Source organism: Phyllobates terribilis, unplaced genomic scaffold (assembly GCF_046119375.1).
Source record: "Phyllobates terribilis strain yellow unplaced genomic scaffold, ASM4611937v1 Scaffold_12__6_contigs__length_324123572, whole genome shotgun sequence".
Classification (NCBI taxonomy): domain Eukaryota; kingdom Metazoa; phylum Chordata; class Amphibia; order Anura; family Dendrobatidae; genus Phyllobates; species Phyllobates terribilis.
Window position 1 is genome coordinate 293027669 of NW_027362772.1, and position 22247 is coordinate 293049915.

Below are 22247 nucleotides of genomic sequence, written 5' to 3' on the forward strand. Positions count from 1 at the left end.
CCTTAAAAAACATTTTCAGTGTCTCGCTGACTGTTCACACACCAATATATCTGTTTAAAAGTTTCTGGTCTAGGCCAGAGAAATAGAACTCTGTTTTTCCTCTTCCACGGTTCAAATCTGGGTGTTATCAACCTGCTTGCCTTTTTTCCATAAAAAAAAACAGTTTGAGTGTGTCGCTGACTGTTCAGACACAAATATATCTATTTTAACAAGTCTGGTAAACACTAGGAAATTATAACTGTGGTTTTGCAGTTCCACGGTTCAAATCTCTGTTTTATCTACAATTTTGTCTTTTTTCCATAAAAAAAAGAAAATTCAGTGTCTCACTGAGTGTTCAGACACCAATATATCTGTTTAAATGATTCTGGTGCAGGTCAGAGAAATAGAACTGTGGTTTTCCACTTCCACGGTTCAAATCTGGGTGTTATCAACCTGCTTGCCTTTTTTCCATAAAAGAAACAGTTTGAGTGTGTCGCTGACTGTTCAGACACAAATATATCTATTTTAGCAAGTCTGGTATACACCAGAAATTTATAACTGTGGTTTTGCAGTTCCACAGTTCAAATCTCTGTATTATCCACTTTTTTGTGTTTTTCCATAAAAAAACATTTTCAATGTCTCGCTGACTGTTCAGACACCAATATATCTGTTTAAAAGATTCTGGTGTAGGCCAGAGAAATAGAACTGAGTTTTTCCTCTTCCACAGTTCAAATCTGGGTGTTATCAACCTGCTTGCCTTTTTTCCATAAAAAAAACAGTTTAAGTGTGTCACTGTCTGTTCAGACACAAATATATCCATTTTAACAAGTCTGGTATATACCAGGAAATTATAACTGTGTTGTGCAGTTCCACGGTTCAAATCTCTGTATTATCCACTTTTTTATCTTTTTTCCATGAAAAAAAACATTTTCAGTGTCTTGCTGACTGTTCAGACACCAATATATTATTATTATTATTTTTATTTATTGTTATAGCACCATTTATTCCATGGCGCTTTACATGTGAAAAGGGGTGTACATAGCAAAAACAAGTACAATAATCTTGAACACAATGTGACAGCGACTGGTACACGAGGAGCAAGGACCCTGCCCGTGAGGGCTCACAATCTATTAGGGATTGGTGAGGATACATTAGGTGAGGGTAGAGCTGGTCATGCAGCGGTGGTTACTGCAGGTTGTAGGCTTGTCGAAAGAGGTGGGTCTTCAGGCTCCTTTTGAAGGTTTCCACGGTTGACGCGAGTCTGATGTTTTGGGGTAGAGAGTTCCAGAGTAGGGGGGAAGCACGGGAGAAATCTTGTATGCGATTGTGGGAGGAGGAGATAAGAGGGGAGTAGAGAAGGAGATCTTGTGAGGATCGGAGGTTGCGTGCGGGTATGTAACGGGAAACTAGGTCAGAGATATATGGAGGAGACAGGTTGTGAATGGCTTTGTATGCCATGGTTAGGGTATTGAACTGGAGTCTCAGAGCAATGGGGAGCCAGTGAAGAGATTGACAGAGAAGAGAGGCCAGGGAATAGCCAGGGGACAGGTGGATAAGTCGGGCAGCAGAGTTTAGGATAGATTGGAGGGGTGCAAGAGTGGTAGAAGGGAGGCCACAGAGCAGGAGGTTGCAGTAGTCGAGGCGGGAGATGATGAGGGCATGCACTAGTGTTTTTACAGATTCATGGTTGAGGAATGTGCGGATCCGGGAGATATTTTTGAATTGGAGTCGGCAGGAAGTGGAAAGGGCTTGGATATGTGGTTTGAAGGAGAGATCAGAGTCCAGGGTTACTCCAAGGCAGCGAGCTTGGGGGACTGGGGAGAGTGGACAGCCATTGACATTGATAGATAGGTCAGTTGGGGGGGTGAATGGGATGGCGGAAAGATGATGAATTCTATTTTGTCCATGTTAAGTTTTAAAAATCTATCAGCGAAGAAGGATGAAATGGCGGACAGACATTGTGGGATTTTGGTTAGTAGGGAGGAGATATCGGGTCCAGAGAGGTCGATCTGTGTGTCATCAGCATAGAGGTGATAATGAAAGCCATGGGACTCTATGAGCTGCCCCAGGCCTAAAGTGTAGATGGAGAAGAGCTGAGGTCCTAGGACTGAACCTTGGGGGACACCGACAGATAGGGGGCGAGATGAGGAGGTGGTGCGTGAGTGGGAGACACTGAATGTCCTGTCTGTTAGGTATGAGGAGATCCAGGATAGGGCCAAGTCTGTGATGCCGAGAGATGAGAGAGTTTGTAGTAAGAGGGAATGGTCCACTGTGTCAAAGGCAGATAACAGGTCTAGGAGGAGGAGGACAGAGTAGTGTCGCTTGGATTTGGCGGTTAGTAGGTCGTTGGTGACTTTAGTCAGGGCAGTTCCAGTAGAATGGTATGGTCGGAAACCAGATTGTAGGCGGTCGAAGAGGGAGCAGGAGGAGAGGTGGGAGGACAGTTCAGAATGGACGTGTTATTCCAGTAGTATTGAGGCATAGGGCAGAAGTGATATGGGGCGATAGCTAGTCAGAGAGGATGGGTCAAGGGAGGGCTTTTTGAGGATGGGTGTGATTGAGGCATGTTTGAAGCATGAGGGGAAGACACCAGTTGTTAGTGACAGGTTGAAGAGGTGGGCTAGGGCTGGGATGAAGATAGTGGTAAGGTTTGGGATGAGGTGGGACGGGATTGGGTCAAGTTTGCAAGTGGTGAGGTGTGATTTGGAGAGTAAAGTGGAAAGTTGATCTTCAGAAATGGTGGAGAAAGTGGTTTTGGAGGAAGAGGGTTGAGTAGGTGTGGGGAGGGGCTGTGGGTGCTTTAGGCAAAAGCTTTGTCTGATGGTGTCAATCTTCTGCTTGAAGAATGAGGCAAAGTCTTCGGCTGAAATAAGAGGAGAGGGAGGAGGCACTGGGGGATGGAGGAGAGAATTGAAGGTGTTGAATAGTTTTTTTGGGTTGTGAGACAGGGTGGATATGAGGGATGCGAAGTATGTTTGTTTTGCTGCAGTGAGTGTGGACTTGAAGGTAGTGAGGGATTGTTTGAATGCAATGAAGTGCTCACTGGAATGGGACTTTTTCCATCTATGCTCAGCAACCCTGGAGGCCCGTCGCAGTTCTTTAGTTAGGCTGGTGTGCCAGGGTTGTCTGTTGATTGTGCGAGCTTTGGTATGTGTGAGGGGGGCGACCGAATCTAGAGCTGCAGCTATTGTGGTGTTGTATAAAGTGGCAGCAACATCTGCATCATGTAAGGAACTAATATCTTTAAGAGGAAGAAGGGATTCAGAGAGTGAGTGTAGGTCAAGGTGTCTGAGATTTCTGCGAGGGTGTGCAAGTTTGTGGAGTGGGGATTGTTGACCTGGAGAGGAGAGGGAAGAGAATGTAAGTAGGTTGTGGTCAGAGAGAGGGAGAGGTGAGCTAGAGTGGTTAGATAGGGAACAGAGGTGGGTGAAGATGAGGTCCAGCGTGTGGCCGTCTTTGTGGGTGGGTGTGGAAGACCACTGGGTAAGACCGAAGGAGGAAGTGAGGGATAGAAGCTTAGAGGCAGCTGAGAGGGAAGTGTCAATGGGGATGTTAAAGTCACCCATAAGGATAGTGGGGATGTCAGCAGAGAGGAAATTAAGTAGCCAAGTGGTGTAGTGGTCAAAGAAAGTGGTGGTTGATCCTGGGGGGCGGTAAATGACAGCCAGTTGGAGGTTGGAGGGGGAGTAGATGCGCACACAGTGCACTTCAAAAGAGGGGAGAGTAATTGAGGGCGGCAGTGGGATATGGGTGAAGGAGCAGTTATCTGAGATGAGGAAACCTATTCCTCCACCGAGCTTGCTGGTGGGGCGGGGGGTATGGGAGAGGTGGAATCCGCCGTACGAAAGTGCAGCAGGAGAGGCCGTGTCAGAGGGGTTGAGCCAGGTTTCAGTGATGCCGAGGAAGGAAAGTTTGTTAGTGATGAAGAGGTCGTGAAAGTAGGAAAGTTAGTTGCAGACAGAGCGAGCGTTCCATGGAGCTCCTGATAGTGGGACTGGGGAAGCAGGGGCTGGGCGTATAGGTATAAGGTTAAAAGGGTTACGAGAGTAACTATATCTGTTTAAAAGATTATGGTGTAGGTGTTAGAACTAGAGTTGAGCCACCCCCGTAGTGTTTGAGTTCGGTTCGGTTTGTCAAACACCCGTATGTTCGCCGAACTGTTCGTCGAACACCGTCGAACACTGTTAAAACCAATGGCAGGCAAACAAAAACACATAGAAACACATAGAAAACACATATAAAACACTTCAAAGGTGTCCAAAAGCTGCTCAGAAGACACAACTAACACATGGAAAAGTGACAAGTACATATAGTCATGCAAAAAGAAAAGTGGTTGAGCAGTAAAAGGAGGGGGAGACCCAGCTATAGGCATGTCATGCCCTTCTAAAACCAAAAAAGTGCGACGCTGACACGGCCAGTCCGTTCCTGCCCGTGCGACCTCCATGTTGCCGGGTTTGTGCCATAGCTGCGGTGGATCCTGACGGCCAGCCCCCTCTTCCTGGTGCCTGTCCGCTGGTGGGTCGAGCGAGCCCCCCTGCGGTGGAGGTAGGTCTAAGCTTTTTAATTTAAATTGTCTCTCTAATTTGAATGAGTACACTTTAAATCCTTTTACAAGGATCTATTGGAGGGCAAGTCTGATTCCAGCAGCCGCGGGAATTACAGCTCCAGTAGCGTCCACTAAAGCTGCTGCAGTTAAAAAGCTTTTATAAGGATCGAGCTTGGCGGTCAACTTCAAGGCCAGTCCCAGCCCCTGTGGCTTGGGGGTGCCTCCCAATGCTCTTCACTGAGTGTCCCGGGGGCCCGAAGCATTTCCTTTGAAAAAATTAAGTGTCCAAACTACAGGTGGTGTAGCTTGCTTAACAGCTGGGATAATCCGCTGACTAGCAGACACTGCTACTAGGCACAAAGTATTTCCTGGGCTAGATGCAGTTAAAAATTTGTAATTAGATACTCTCGTTGGATGCTGAGAAAGCATTCCATAGAGTCTCCTGGCACGCCATATATTATTCTCTTAAAAAGCTTGGGGTAGGGGTCTAGGGGACCCTTTTATAGCCAAAATCACGGCCCTGTATCGCAATACGTCACCTAGGCTGAAGATAAATAGAACATTTTCATCACCTTTCATACTCACCATTGGGACAAGGCAGGGATGTCCTCTGTCCCCTCTCTTATACATCCTAGTGACGGAGCACCAGCTCTCATCAATTCGCCATAACCCCAATATTAGGTGGATTGAGGTGGGAGGCACCGAGTACAAGTGCTCTGCATTTGCTGATGATGTCCTAGTATATATCACTCAATCACATATATCCATCCCTGCTGTTATGGCTGAAATAGATCACTTTGTTACATGGTCAAATTTTAAAATCAATGCAGCGAAGTCTGAGGCCCTCGATGTCTCCCTCCCCAAATCCATACAGGATTCCATCCAGTCCAACTTTCCCTTTGCCTGGCCCTCACAGGGTATCAAATACTTAGGAATTCCTATTCATAGAGACCTCTCCCGTCTATGTTATCTTAATTTTGGGCCCTTTATTGAACAACTCCATACAGACCACGGTTGGCAAGTTAGAACTGTATTCACTACGTGAACCACTGGTGTTTTGTGGAAAAGCACATGTACACTGTGTTCCAAATTATTATGCAAAAAGTGTTTAGGAGTGATAAGGGAAGAATTTGTTTGTTTGTCAGTTAAACTTATTGATGGTGATGTGTGTCAGGGCTCTTTATATCACTGTAAGCAATTGCAGACACCTGTGCTAATTAGTTTGGCAGGTGTGTCCAATGAAAGGCAAGACTACTTAAGAAGGCTGTCCCACATTATTAAGCAGCCTACATTTTCTGCCAAAATGGGAAAGAAAAGGGATGTGTCGGCTGCTGAGAAGCAACAAATTGTGGAGTGTTTAGGTCAAGGCATGACTACAATTAACATTGCCAAGACACTTCATCCTGATCATCACACAATCAAGAAGTATGTAGCTGATTCACAGTACACACGTGTGCGTGCTGATAAGGGAAAATTGAGGACTCTTTCCTACAGGCAATTACGTCAGGTTAAAAGAGCAGCGGCAAAAAAGCATTGTCACAGCAGCAGACAAGTTTTTGAAGCTGCTTGTGTCTCTAACATCCCCTGAACAACAAGATGCAAGGTCCTTCAAAGGTTTGCAGCTGTGCGTAAGCCATCCTGTCGACCTCCTCTATCCACTGTACACAAGCTGAAACGGCTCCAGTGGGCCAAACAATATATGAAGACTGAATTCAAAACTGTTTTGTTCACCGATGAGTGCCGTGCAACGCTCGATGGTCCAGATGGATGGAGTGGAAGATGGCTGGTTGATGGACACCCCATGCAAACACGGCTACGGTGCCAACAAGGAGGAGGTGGAGTAATGTTTTGGGCTGGAATCATGGGGAGAGAGATTGTCGGCCCCTTTATGATTACTGAAGGGGTAAAGATGAACTCCATAATGTATGTGGAGTTTCTCAAACAGCACTTCCTGCCATGGTTCAAGAAGAAGAACCGTGTATTCCGCAGCAAGATCATTTTCATGCATGATAATGCATCGTCTCATGCTGCACATAACACATCTGCATCTCTGGCTGATATGGGCATAAAAGGGGACAAACTTATGGTGTGACCCTCATGCTCCCATGACCTCAACCCCATTGAGAACCTCTGGAGCATCATCAAAAGGAGTGTCTATGATGGCGGGAGGCAGTTCACATCTAAGCAACAGCTCTGGGAGGATATTCTGTCCTCATGCAAAACAATTGAAGCAGAAACCATCCAAAACCTGACAAATTCAATGGACGAGAGAGTTCAGAAGCTCCTTTCGAACAAGGGGTCCTATGTGCAAATGTAACATCACCTAGAATAAACTTTTGAGTTGAAAACTGTTTGATTTCAGTTTCTAATAACCTGCTAATGCTTATAATTTCAAAAATGACCATTTTTTTTGTTCTTTATTAAAATGAAAAGGTTGATTGAAGAGTGTGTGGGATCTAAGAGTGTGGCATCCCAGTAGTCAGTATTATTTCGAATTCTGACAATCTGAGGGTCATGTTGCAGGTAGTGCAGCAAGAAGGCACTCATGTGTCTTGCGCATCTAGGAGCCCCAAAATTATTTTCCGGGCTAGATGCAGCTAAAAATTATTATTAATTTGAAAGCTGGTGGAGCTTAGTATAGATGGCCTAAAATAATCAGTACTGCAACCTGCTACAAGGCCAAAATTATTTTACAGGCAAGATAGAGATAAACATGATTAGTAATAATTTGAAATCTGGTGGAGCTTAGTATAGATAGCCTAATAGAATCCGCACTGCAAACTGCTACAAGGCCAAAATTATTTTACAGGCAAGATACAGATAAACATGATTAGTAATAATTTGAAATCTGGAGGAGCTTAGTATAGATGGCCTAATAGAATCAGTACTGCAAACTGCTACAAGGCCAAGAAACAGATAAACATGATTATTAATAACACTGGTGTACAAAAAAAAAAAAATTTCTGGCATGGACTTTAAGAACAGTTTTAGACTAATTTGAGGGTGCTGAATTCAAATCTGATCTTATAATTTCTCTATCACATCACGTTTTTGCGCTATAGGTATATAGCCCATTTTCAATAATTCCAAGAAAAATATAAGTAGTGAATGAAAAGTGCCAGTTTATACGGTTCACTAAGGTAAATTTAGTTTTCATTTAGTCTCCCAATAAATGTGAAAATATCTTTGTTTTCTTTGAACATGCATAATTCCCATTTGTTATGATAAGAAAGTAAAAAAACAGTTTTCAAACACCTTTGTTTTCTGTGCTACTGGGACAGTAGAGCTACAGCAGAGCATTGGGTGAAAACTGAATGGCCTTAGCGACAGAGTTTGGCATCTGGCGATAAGACTGTCATCCATGATCCTCTAGTGGATAGGAAGAACATTGTCTTTCCTCCCTTGCACATAAAACTTGGATTGATGAAGCAGTTCATCAAAGCCCTCAATCACAGTGGAGAATGCTTTAACTATATATGTTCAACTTTTCCTGGTCGTAGTGAAGAGAAAAAAAAGGCTGGAATATTTGATGTACCTCAAATAAGAACACTTATGAGAGACCCAATCTTTATCACATCAATGAATGAGACAGAAGAAAGAGTATGGAATGCATTTTGTAATGTGGTGCAGAATTTTCTAGGGAATAAGAAAGCAGACAACTATGAAGAGATTGTGGAAGAGCTACTAATGAGTCTGCAAAATCTCGGATGTAGAATGAGTATGAAGATTCACTATTTACACAGCCATTTGGACTTTTTTCCAGAGAACCTTGGGGATGTGAGCGAGGAACAAGGGGAGCGTTTTCATCAGGACATTAAAACAATGGAAGAACTGTATCAAGGCCGGTGGGACTCACATATGATGGCTGACTATTGCTGGAGCTTGATGAGAGACAACCCAGAAGCTGTACATCACAGATCAGCCAAGAAAAGAAAGTTCAAATAACTGCCATTTGCCATTCATCTGTGTGCCATATATATGTGTTTTTATATTTTGTAGTTTAAGTTTGTAAGTATATTTAATTTGCTGTACACAGACTTTGTAATTTTTGTTATTCCTTGATTAAAAATATACAAAATGTAGAAACTAAAATCATGAGGTTGCTATAAAAAAAAATATTAGATAGGAGTAATTTCCATAAAAAATATCTCGAAATCCTGATGTGATAGCCAAAAACGGAGTTCGTATTAGTAATCAGCAGCCAAACTTGACTTAAAATATGTTTTAAAACCTTTTGACAGAAAAATTGCGCTGACCAGTGTAATTTTAAATCTGGTGGAGCTTAGTATAGATGGCCTAATAGAATCAGTACTGCAAACTGCTACAAGGCCCAAATTATTTTCCAGCCAAGATACAGATAAACATGATTAGTAATTTGAAATCTGGTGGAGTTTAGCATAGATGGCCTAATAGAATCAGTACTGCAAACTGCTACAAGGCCAAAATTATTATACAGCCAAGATACAGATAAACATGATTAGTAATTTGAAAGCTTAAAACGGTTGGTGATGATTTTAACAAATCATCAAGCTTTTACTCTCCCCAGGATGACACAGGGGTAGAAAAGTCCTTTCGGATCCATGATTTGTTCATCTTTATGAACATGAGTCTGTCTACATTATCAGTGGAGAGCCGCGTGCGCTTATCTGTCAGCACTAGAGATGAGCGTTGTTCTACTCGAACTGTTCGCCAATCTCAAATTCGAGCTGTTTTGGGCGGTGTTCGAGCCGTTCGGCGAACACGAACAATTTGAGAAAAATTCGGCAGTTCGAGGTTATGTTCGATAACTGTTCGTGCACCAAAATCATAACTGGATTTTTTCTCAGTAATGATGAAAATTAATGTTAATATGCAGTTTGAGTGTACAGCGGGGTGGGGGGAGGGGCAGGGGATGGATCTCTGCAGGAACAATGAAGATCTCCATTTTTTTTTCTCTTTCCCGCATTTACAGTGGGGAGGTGCAATCTGTCAGCCTATCAGCAGCGCACACACGGAGCGAAGTGCTTTTTTTCACACAAGCAAGGGCATGTGTCATTGGCAGTGTATGTCACATGTCCTTGCCCTATAAGACCAAGCCATTTTCCCCATCGCCACCATTTTCTCACTGCTGCAGCTGCGTGTTAGACGGCACCGCTGTTGCTGTGTGCGCTATACCTTGATAATTTCAAGCCAATTTTCGCACAAATATACAGATAGCTTGGGAGTAGGGAATAGTTGTGATTGCAGTCCTTTTAAGGACTAGGTTACAGCATTTCCTACGACTTTTATCAGGCAGGTCTGTGCTCTTAAATAGATAGGTTGTGGGAGTAAAGACTAATTGTAATTGGAGTCCTTTTCAGGACTAGGTTACATCAGTTCCTATCAGTTTTTGCCAGGCAGGTCTGTGCCAGTGCTGTGCAAGTTTTTTTCACAGCATTTGGCTGAATCTAGCAAAGCTAATCCTTTTTGGCCTATTGCAGAGTGTGTTAGTCAGTGGAGTAGCCTATCTGTGTTACAAGATATACCACCTGTGTATAGAATACCAATTTTTTACTGCACCTAGTGAAGTAAAATCTTTTGGGCATAGCATCATTCTATTAGTCCATCTATACTGACCTGAAAAAATATTGGGCTTCTAGCTGTGTGTGGGACTTGTTGTATTAGTCCATCTATACTGACCTCCATGAGGTTGCAAACTGAATATAATTTTTTTCTGCATCTAGCTCTGAAAAAATATTGGGCTTCTAGCTGTGTGTGGGTCTTGTTCTATTAATCCATCTATACTGACCTCCATCAGGTTGCAAACTGAATCTAATTTTTTTCTGCATCTAGCTCTGAAAAAATATTGGGCTTCTAGCTGTGTGTGGGTCTTGTTCTATTAATCCATCTATACTGACCTCCATCAGGTTGCAAATTGAATATAATTTTTTTCTGCATCTAGCTCTGAAAAAATATTGGGCTTCTAGCTGTGTGTGGGTCTTGTTCTATTAATCCATCTATACTGACCTCCATCAGGTTGCAAACTGAATATAATTTTTTTCTGCATCTAGCTCTGAAAAAATATTGGGCCTTCTAGCAGTGTGTGGGACTTGTTCTATTTGTCCACCTATACTGACCTCCATCAGGTTGCAAACTAAATATATTTTTTTCTGCATCTACCTCTGAAAAAATATTGGGCTTCTAGCTGTGTGTGGGACTTGTTGTATTAGTCCATCTATACTGACCTCCATCAGGTTACAAACTGAATATAATTTTTTTCTGCATCTAGCTCTGAAAAAATATTGGGCTTCTAGCTGTGTGTGGGTCTTGTTCTATTAATCCATCTATACTGACCTCCATCAGGTTGCAAACTGAATCTAATTTTTTTCTGCATCTAGCTCTGAAACAATATTGGGCTTCTAGCTGTGTGTGGGTCTTGTTCTATTAATCCATCTATACTGACCTCCATCAGGTTGCAAACTGAATATAATTTTTTTCTGCATCTTCCTCTGAAAAAATATTGGGCTTCTAGCTGTGTGTGGGACTTGTTGTATTAGTCCATCTATACTGACCCCCATCAGGTTGCAAACTGAATATAATTTTTTTCTGCATCTAGCTCTGAAAAAATATTGGGCTTCTAGCTGTGTGTGGGTCTTGTTCTATTAATCCATCTATACTGACCTCCATCAGGTTGCAAACTGAATCTAATTTTTTTCTGCATCTAGCTCTGAAACAATATTGGGCTTCTAGCTGTGTGTGGGTCTTGTTCTATTAATCCATCTATACTGACCTCCATCAGGTTGCAAACTGAATATAATTTTTTTCTGCATCTAGCTCTGAAAAAATATTGGGCTTCTAGCTGTGTGTGGGTCTTCTTCTATTAATCCATCTATACTGATCTCCATCAGGTTGCAAACTGAATATAATTTTTTTCTGCATCTAGCTCTGAAAAAATATTGGGCCTTCTAGCAGTGTGTGGGACTTGTTCTATTAGTCCACCTATACTGACCTCCATCAGGTTGCAAACTGAATATATTTTTTTCTGCATCTACCTCTGAAAAAATATTGGGCTTCTAGCTGTGTGTGGGACTTGTTGTATTAGTCCATCTATACTGACCTCCATCAGGATGCAAACTGAATATAATTTTTTTCTGCATCTAGCTCTGAAAAAATATTGGGCTTCTAGCTGTGTGTGGGTCTTGTTCTATTAATCCATCTATACTGACCTCCATCAGGTTGCAAACTGAATATAATTTTTTTCTGCATCTAGCTCTGAAAAAATATTGGGCCTTCTAGCAGTGTGTGGGACTTGTTCTATTAGTCCACCTATACTGACCTCCATCAGGTTGCAAACTGAATATATTTTTTTCTGCATCTACCTCTGAAAAAATATTGGGCTTCTAGCTGTGTGTGGGACTTGTTGTATTAGTCCATCTATACTGACCTCCATCAGGATGCAAACTGAATATAATTTTTTTCTGCATCTAGCTCTGAAAAAATATTGGGCTTCTAGCTGTGTGTGGGTCTTGTTCTATTAATCCATCTATACTGACCTCCATCAGGTTGCAAACTGAATCTAATTTTTTTCTGCATCTAGCTCTGAAAAAATATTGGGCTTCTAGCTGTGTGTGGGTCTTGTTCTATTAATCCATCTATACTGACCTCCATCAGGATGCAAACTGAATATAATTTTTTTCTGCATCTAGCTCTGAAAAAATATTGGGCCTTCTAGCAGTGTGTGGGACTTGTTCTATTAGTCCACCTATACTGACCTCCATCAGGTTGCAAACTGAATATATTTTTTTCTGCATCTACCTCTGAAAAAATATTGGGCTTCTAGCTGTGTGTGGGACTTGTTGTATTAGTCCATCTATACTGACCTCCATCAGATTGCAAACTGAATATAATTTTTTTCTGCATCTAGCTCTGAAAAAATATTGGGCTTCTAGCTGTGTGTGGGTCTTGTTCTATTAATCCATCTATACTGACCTCCATCAGGTTGCAAACTGAATCTAATTTTTTTCTGCATCTAGCTCTGAAAAAATATTGGGCTTCTAGCTGTGTGTGGGTCTTGTTCTATTAATCCATCTATACTGACCTCCATCAGGTTGCAAACTGAATATAATTTTTTTCTGCATCTAGCTCTGAAAAAATATTGGGCCTTCTAGCAGTGTGTGGGACTTGTTCTATTAGTCCACCTATACTGACCTCCATCAGGTTGCAAACTGAATATATTTTTTTCTGCATCTACCTCTGAAAAAATATTGGGCTTCTAGCTGTGTGTGGGACTTGTTGTATTAGTCCATCTATACTGACCTCCATCAGGTTGCAAACTGAATCTAATTTTTTTCTGCATCTAGCTCTGAAAAAATATTGGGCTTCTAGCTGTGTGTGGGTCTTGTTCTATTAATCCATCTATACTGACCTCCATCAGGTTGCAATCTGAATATAATTTTTTCTGCATCTACCTCTGAAAAAATATTGGGCTTCTAGCTGTGTGTGGGACTTGTTGTATTAGTCCATCTATACTGACCTCCATCAGGTTGCAAATTGAATATAATTTTTTTCTGCATCTAACCCAGCCAATAGTTTTGGCTTAATACCACAGTTTGGCCACTCAGCTCTGCTCGGTTACCATCCATTGTTTTTTTGTGCAAACAACTCCAGAGTTGTGAATTAGTTAACCACCAAAATGAGTGGAAAAAGGCCTGCTGCTGGTGGAAAGGGGAATAGGCGTGTTGGGAAGGGGAAAAAAGGTTGTGTCTGTGAGGTAGGTGTTAAAGCAACAGTAACATCTGCAGAAGAAAGACCATCTTCCAGCCAAACTAAAATGTCTACTTCTTTTAGCGGACAATGTGATAAGATCCCTTTCTTACGGCCACGCCAATCGCTACAAATTCCAGATGAGGCACAAAAACAGCAGGTGCTTCAACGGATATCAAGTGCTCCTTTAAGTGGGCTCTCCTCCACATCAACTTCAACATCACAAATACTCCAGTCCTCAAAGGTGTCACCCAAATCGCACTTGCTTCCTCACAGCTCCCAAATCTCCAGCTGCCCGTCTGAGTATGAGGTAGAACAGATGGTTGAGTCTGCAGAGCTGTTTACTCATACTATAGCCTGGGAATCAGAGGTCGACTCCAGCGCTTCTGTGAATCCAGACGAGGAAATGATCTGCACTGATGCCCAGAATCTTTATGAGTCGGATCCAGGACCAGACGCAGAAGGTTCTGACCATAATGTAGACCCTCATTCCCAAACTGTAACTCCTGTTGGTGGAGACAATGAGGAAGACGATGATAAGACTCAAATACCTGATTGGAGCGACAACTTTAGTTTTTTGTCAGGGCAGGAACAGGTTGGCTCTGAGGACGACGGGTGTGATAACGCACAGGGTGATGATGATGAGGTCGGAGATCCCACTTACTGTCAACCCACAGTCAGCCAAGAGATGAGGTCAGCAGAGGAGGTGGAGGAAGATGCTAGTGACGACGAGGTCAGGTTGCGCCTTCCTGGACAGAGACGTAGTACTGGAAGCACGTCAACAACTGCATCCTCAAACACAACTCTGCCTCTCACCACAAGTCGTGGTGGCTCTTCAGGTCGCATGGGTGCTAAGCCTTGCATAGCCTGGGCATTTTTTCAGATCGATAAAGATGACCCAACTCGTGTTATCTGTAACATTTGTCAGCAAAAGCTAAGTAGAGGCCAAAAAATACATAGTTTGAGTACTTCATGCATGAACCGGCACATGGACATGAAGCATAAGTTGCAGTGGGAAGCTCAGTGTGCTACAATGCGGCCTAGCCGGCCGGGCCAACCACCGTCTGCCATATCTTGTGCATCCGCGGCCTCTTCATCCTCTGTGACTGGGGGGACAGCAGTCACACCTGTTTTGGGGCGCAGACCTGCCACCTCTTTACCCGCAACAGCCAGCGTGATTGGCAGGTCATCATTTTCTTTGGAGGTGGTAACACCAGCTGGTGTTGAGCGCTGTCCGACATCGATAGCACCACCTTTGGATGAAGGCAACCTAACATGTCCGCCTGCATCTTCCTCACAGACCGGCAGTTTGCCGGGGACACCCTTATCAACCCCGTCTAAGCACAATAGCCAGCCCTCGGTCCCTCAGATGTGGACAAGTAAAAGACCATTTCCTCCTAGCCATGAGAAAGCTAAGAGGTTGAATTTCACCATCTGCAAGCTCTTGGCTACAGAAATGCTGCCTTTCCGCTGGTGGACACAGAGGATTTTCGAGACCTTATGTCCTTCGCAGTGCCCCAGTACCAGATGCCCAGTCGGCACTACTTCTCAAAGAAAGGTGTGCCTGCGCTCCACCAGCATGTCGCACATAACATCACCGCTTCTTTGAGAAACTCTGTGTGTGACAGGGTGCATTTCACCACAGACACTTGGACAAGTAGGCATGGACAGGGGCGTTACATGTCGCTGACTGGACACTGGGTAACTATGGTGACAGCAGGACAAGGGGCTGCTGTCCAAGTCTTGCCGTCCCCACGAGTTGTGCGTCAATCCTCTTTATGTCAAAGTTCCTCCACTGCTTCTGCCTCCTCAACCTCCTCTCGGTCTTCCACCTGCACCCAAAGCCTGTCTGGTCATGCCACAAGCTTTCTAACTGCGCAGAAGGGATCCTGCACACCTCCTTACTATGCTGGCAGTAGGGCTCAACGTCATCAGGCGGTTTTTACATTGAAATGTCTGGGAAATGTGAGTCACACAGCTGAGGAGTTGTGGTCAGCTCTGGAGAACCAATTTCATGAATGGTTGTCTCCACTGGACCTGAAACCAGGGAAGGCCGTGTGCGACAATGCTGCAAACCTGGGTGCGGCCCTTCACCGGGGCAATGTCACACACGTGCCTTGTATGGCTCACGTGTTGAACCTGGTTGTCCAGCAATTTTTAGCCCACTATCCCAGACTAGATGGCCTTCTGCAGAGGGCACGGTCGCTGTGTGCTCACTTCCGCCGTTCGCATCCCGCAGCTCAGCGACTTACATCTCTACAGAAGTCGTTGGGCCTGCCACTTCACCGGCTAAAATGCGATGTGCCTACCCGGTGGAATTCAACTCTGCACATGTTGCAGCGACTGTGGCAACACCGACAAGCCCTGGTGCAATACGTTCTGACGTATAGCCTGGGCCAACGAGATTCAGAGGTGGGGCAAATCACGCTGGAGGAGTGGTCTCAGATCAGGGACCTATGCACCCTTCTGCACAGTTTTGAAATGGCGACGAAGATGTTTAGTGCTGACGATGCCATTATCAGCATGACTATTCCGGTGATTTACATGCTGGAGCACATGTTAAACAGAATTCGGAGTCAGGTGGTGGCACAAGAGGAGGTGGAGGAAGTAGAGGAGGAGGAGTTGTATGCGGAAGGGCTAACATCTGCAAGGTCCAGACGGTCGGCAGCACCAAGGCGGCAGGCATGTGAGGGTGGGGGAGATGGTTTTACCAGGGCGCATGGTAGCAGCCAAACTAGTGAGGAAGGTGCAGGAGCCCAGGAAGAAGTGGAGGACGAACTGATGGAAGACTCATCAGATGAGGGAGACCTTGATCACATTTCTGTTGTGCGAGGTTGGGGGGAGAGGACAGAGGAAGGAAGCATGATTGTTACCTCGCCACCAACACAGCAGGGACTTGGTGCTCCTGGATGCGCAACACACATGAGTGCCTTCTTGCTGCACTACCTGCAACATGACCCTCGAATTGTGAGAATTAGAAATAATCCTGACTACTGGGTTGCCACACTGTTAGATCCCCGGTACAAAAGTAAATTTGCAGAAATTATTCCTGCCATAGAAAGGGATGCACGCATGCAGGAGTATCAGCAGAGACTGTTGCAGAATCTTACATGTGCTTTTCCACAAAATACCAGTGGTGCACGTAGTGAATCTCACAGTTCCAACTTGCCAACCGTGGGACCGTCAAGTGTTCAGCACTCAAACCGTAACAGAACCACAGTATCTGCTGGTAACATCAATTTTGCGGAATCATTTCACCACTTTTTTAGCCCATCCTTTGCAAGGCCACAGGAGACAAGAGTCTGACACATAGTCAACGCCTAGAGACGATGGTACAGGAGTATCTCCAAGTAAACATTGAAGCCACGACTGTGTCACTGGACCCTTGCTCTTTGTGGGCTTTCAATCTGGATAAATGGCCGGAGCTAGCCACTTACGCCTTGGAGATCTTGTCATGCCCCGCAGCCAGCGTTCTGTCTGAACGTGTGTTCAGCGCTGCTGGTGGTGTGCTGACAGATAAGCGCACGCGGCTCTCCACTGATAATGTACACAGACTCACGTTCATAAAGATGAACAAATCATGGATCCGAAACGACTTTTCTACCCCTGTGTCATCCTGGGGAGAGTAAAAGCTTGATGATTGGTTAAAATCACCCTACCAACCGTTTTAAGCTTTCAAATTACTAATCATGTTTATCTGTATCTTGACTGGAAAATAATTTGGGCTTTGTAGCAGTGTGCAGCACTGATCCTATTAGGCCATCTATACTAAAGCTTCACTAGATTTAAAATTAAAAATAATTTTTAGCTGAATCTAGCCCGGAAAATAATTTTGGGGCTCCGAGATGCGCAAGACATTCTTGCTGCACTACCTGCAGCATGACCCTCATATTGTCAGAATTCGAAGTAATCATGACTACTGGGTTGCCACACTCTTAGATCCCCCAAACTTTTCGATCAACCTTTTCATTTTAATAAAGACCAAAAAAATGGTCATTTTTGAAATTATAAGCATTAGCAGGTTGTTAGAAACTGAAATCAAACAGTTTTCAACTCAAAACTTTATTCTAGGTGATGTTACATTTTCACATAGGACCCCTTGTTCGAAAGGAGCTTCTGAACTCTCTCGTCCATTGAATTTGTCAGGTTTTGGATGGTTTCTGCTTCAATTGTTTTGCATGAGGACAGAATACCCTCCCAGAGCTGTTGCTTAGATGTGAACTGCCTCCCGCCATCAAAGACACTCCTTTTAATGATGCTCCAAAGGTTCTGAATGGGGTAGAGGTCAGGGGAGCATGGGGGTCACACCATAAGTTTGTCCCCTTTTATGCCCATATCAGCCAGAGATGCAGATGTTTTATGTGCAGCATGAGATGGTGCATTGTCATGCAGAAAAATGATCTTGCTGTGAAATACACGGTTCTTCTTCTTGAACCATGGCAGGAAGTGCTGTTTGAGAAAATCCACATACATTATGGAGTTCATCTTTAGCGCCTTCAGGGATCCTAAAGGGGCCGACAATCTCTCTCCCCATGATTCCAGCCCAAAACATTACTCCACCTCCTCCTTGTTGGCGCTGTAGCCGTGTTTGCGTGGGGTGTCCATCAACCAGCCATCCTCCACTCCATCCATCTGGACCATCGAGCGCTGCACGGCACTCATCCGTGAACAAAACAGTTTTGAAATCAGTCTTCATGTAATGTTTGGCCCACTGGAGCCATTTCTGCTTGTGTGAAGTGGATAGAGGAGGTCGACAGGATGGCGTATGCACAGCTGCAAACCTCTGGAGGACCCTGCATCTTGTTGTTCGGGGGACGTTGGAGGCACAAGCAGCTTCAAAAACTTGTCTGCTGCTATGACAAGGCTTTTTTGCCGCTGCTCTTTCAACCTGACGTAATTGCCTGTAGGAAAGAGTCCTCAATTTGCCCTTATCAGCACGCACACGTGTGTACTGTGAATCAGCTACATACTTCTTGATTGCCAAGACACTTCATCCTGATCATCGCACAATGTTGATTGTAGTCATGCCTTGACCTAAACACTCCACAATTTGTTGCTTCTCAGCAGCCGACACATCCTTTTTCTTTCCCATTTTGGCAGAAAATGTAGGCTGCTTAATAATGTGAGAGAGCCTTCTTAAGTAGTCTTGCCTTTCATTGGACACACCTGCCAAACTAATTAGCACAGGTGTCTGCAATTGCTTACAGTGATATAAAGAGCCCTGACACACATCACCATCAATGAGTTTAACTGACAAACAAACAAATTCTTCCCTTATCACTCCTAAACACTTTTTGCATAATAATTTGGAACGCAGTGTACATGTGCTTTTCCACAAAACACCAGTGGTTCACGTAGTGAATCTTACAGTTCTAACTTGCCAACCGTGGTCTGTATGGAATTGTTCAATAAAGGGCCCAAAATTAAGATAACATAGATGGGAGAGGTCTCCATGAATAGGAATTCCTAAGTATTTGATACCCTGTGAGGGCCAGGCAAAGGGAAAGTTGGACTGGATGGAATCCTATATGGATTTGGGGAGGGAGACATCGAGGGCCTCAGACTTCGCTGCATTGATTTTAAAATTTTACCATGTAACAAAGTGATCTATTTCAGCCATAACAGCAGGGATGGATATATGTGATTGAGTGATATATACTAGGACATCATCAGCAAATAGAGAGCACTTGTACTCGGTGCCTCCCACCTCAATCCACCTAATATTGGGGTTATGGCGAATTGATGAGAGCAGGTGCTCCGTCACTAGGATGTATAAGAGAGGGGACAGAGGACATCCCTGCCTTGTCCCATTGGTGATTGTGAAAGGTGATGAAAATGTTCTGACGCACCCCCTGGGCCTTGGGACACCCGGAGCCGGACCCTTTTTGGTGGATGCTGGTGGTTGTAGTCTTCGTGGCGGCGACCCGGTTCCGTGGCTCAGGGCGGTCAAACCAGTGGCGGAACTATTTATGTGGTTTTGATGTTTAAATGTCCGACTACGCCACCCGTGGATTGCGGTCAGAGTGAACCGCCGCTACAGGGCAGACCGCTGAGGCTGGTGTTGTGGGTGCAGCAGAGCGTAGCATAACTCCCCACGGGAGGAGTATAGCCTCAGGGCAGTGTATGCGGAGGATGGGGGTGATGGTGCAGGGCAGCAGCAGTAACGACACGGAGTCAGTGATGCAGTCCAGGGCCTTTACTCACAGTTCTTATTATCCAGACCACGTCTGCAGGTAACGGCTGCCCACGTCGTACTGTGCTCACCAGGTGAGGGGCTCAGACAACTCCCAGATAACTTTGGAGCACTTCACAGGACCCCCTTTGTGTGTCCTTTGTCTGGCCTTTCTTACAAACACTTCTGTCCGGCTGCCTCGGGCCTCCTCTTGGTAAACTTGGCGCCAGTTTCCCTGACCCTATGTGGTGCCTTCCTAGCGGGTGTAGCGAGGGGCTGCGCCACATAAAATGTCAGAGCCTCCGGTTTCTAGCTGAGTGTCGTTTCCTGCCTCCACTAGTTCGGGGACCGGTCTCCCCCTTTGGCCTGACCCCTCCACGCAGGTGGATTCGGGCGTGCGGTGGCGACTCGCCCGTCCGCACCCCTGGGATCCCTTCATTCCTCGTTCCTGGAGCCTTCTCCGCTCCTCTTCCTTCCTTCTCCCTCTTCCAGGCCTGGGCCTCTGTTACTAGGCCCGCCTCCGGAGCAGAGCTCATGCAGAGCCCCTGCTCCCTGCCACTTCTGCTCAGACTTCTCTGCACTGAACTAAGATGGTGCCCACCTTTTATACTCCCTTCTCAATGCACCCAGGAACTGCTTCCTCCCTGCTCCTGCACTACAGGGTTCCCCTTCCTCAGTGTTCCCTACCCCCACTCCAGCCAGGGACAGGGACTGTCGTGCCCATCTCAGGGGCATATTGGTCGCCCTGCCCCACGGCAATGTGGTGTAATGCATGCAGGTGTCGGGTCCTGATCCACACTCCATCCTTACCTGAGAGTGAGATATCACACCTCTGGGTGAGGTGCAATACGTCTGTAGCAACCGAGCCCTCAGGGTGCTACAGTTCCATTCATCTTCAGCCTAGGTGACGTATTGTGATACAGGGCCGTGATTTTGGCTATAAAAGGGTCCCCTAGACCCCTACCCCAAGCTTTTTAAGAGAATCATATATGGCGTGCCAGGAGACTCTATGGAATGCTTTCTCAGCATCCAACGAGAGTATCTAATTACAAATTTTTAACTGTATCTAGCCCAGGAAATACTTTGTGCCTAGTAGCAGTGTCTGCTAGTCAGCGGATTATCCCGGCTGTTAAGCAAGCTGCACCACCTGTAGTTTAGACACTTAATTTTTTCAAAGGAAATGCTTCGGGACCATGGGATACTTAGTGAAGAGCATCAGGAGGCACCCCAAGGCATAGGGGCTGGGACTGGCAGTAGGATGCCTTGCGGTGGACAGCCGAGCTCGATCCTTATAAAAGCTTTTTAACTGCAGCAGCTTTAGTGGACGCTACTGGAGCTGGAATTACCGCGGCTGCTGGCATGAGACTTGCCCTCCAATAGATCCTTGTAAATGGATTTAAAGTGTATTCATTCAAATTAGAGAGACAATTTAAATTAAAAAGCTTAGAGCTGCCTCCACCACAGGGGGGCTCGCTCAACCCACCAGCGGACAGGCACCAGTATTGGGAGAGGGGGGCTGGCCGTCAGGGTTCACCGCGGCTCTGGCACAAACCCGGCGACACGGAGGTGGCACGGGCAGGAGCGGACTGGCCGTGTCGGCTTCTCACTTTTTGGATTTTAGAAGGGCATGACATGCCTATATCTGTGTCTCCCCCTCCTTTTACTCCTCCACCTCTTTTATTTTCGCATGACTATATGTACTTGTCACTTTTCCATGTGTTAGTTATGTCTTCTGAGCAGTTTGTCAGCTTTTGGACACCTTTGAAGGTGTTTTCTATGTGTTTCTATGTGTTTTTGTTTGCCTGCCATTGGTTTTAACGGTGTTCGAAGGTGTTCGACGAACAGTTCGACGAACAGTTCGGCGAACACACGGGTGTTCGACGAACCGAACCGAACTCGAACACTACGGGGTGGCTCAACACTAGTCAGCACACCACCAGCAGCGCTGAACACACGTTCAGACAGAACGCTGGCTGCGGGGCATGACAAGATCTCCAAGGCGTAAATTGCGAGCTACGGCCATTTATCCAGATTGGAGGCCCAAAAAAGAGCAAGGGTCCAGTGACACAGTCATGGCTTCAATGTTTATTTGGAGATACTCCTGTACCATCATCTCTAGGCGTTGACTATGTGTCAGACTTCTTGTCTCGTGTGGCCTTGCAAAGGATTGGCTAAAAAAGTGGTGAAATGATTCCGCAAAATTGATGTTACGAGCAGATACTGTGTTTCTGTTACGGTTTGAGTGCTGAACACTCGATGGTCCCACGGTTGGCAAGTTGGAACTGTGAGATTCACTACGTGCACCACTAGTGTTTTGGGGAAAAGCACATGTAAGATTCTGCAACAGTCTCTGCTGATACTCCTGCATACATCCCTTTCTATGGCAGGAATAATTTCTGCAAATTTACTTTTGCACCGGGGATCTAACAGTGCGGCAACCCAGTAGTCAGGATTATTTCTAATTTTCACAATTCGAGGGTCATGTTGCAGGTAGTGCAGCAAGAAGGCACTCATGTGTCTTGCGCATCCAGGAGCACCAAGTCCCTGTTGTGTTGGTGGCGAGGTAACAATCTTGCTTCCTCCCTCTGCCCTCTCCCCCCAACCACGCACAACAGAAATGTGATCAAGGTCTCCCTCATCTGATTAGTCTTCCATCAGTTCGTCCTCCACTTCTTCCTGAGCTCCTGCTCCTTCCTCGCTAGTTTGGCTGCTACCATGCGCCCTGGTAAAACCATCTCCCCCACCCTCACATGCCTGCCGCCTTGGTGCTGCCGACCGTCTGGACCTTGCAGATGTTAGTCCTTCCGCATACAACTCCTCCTCCTCTAC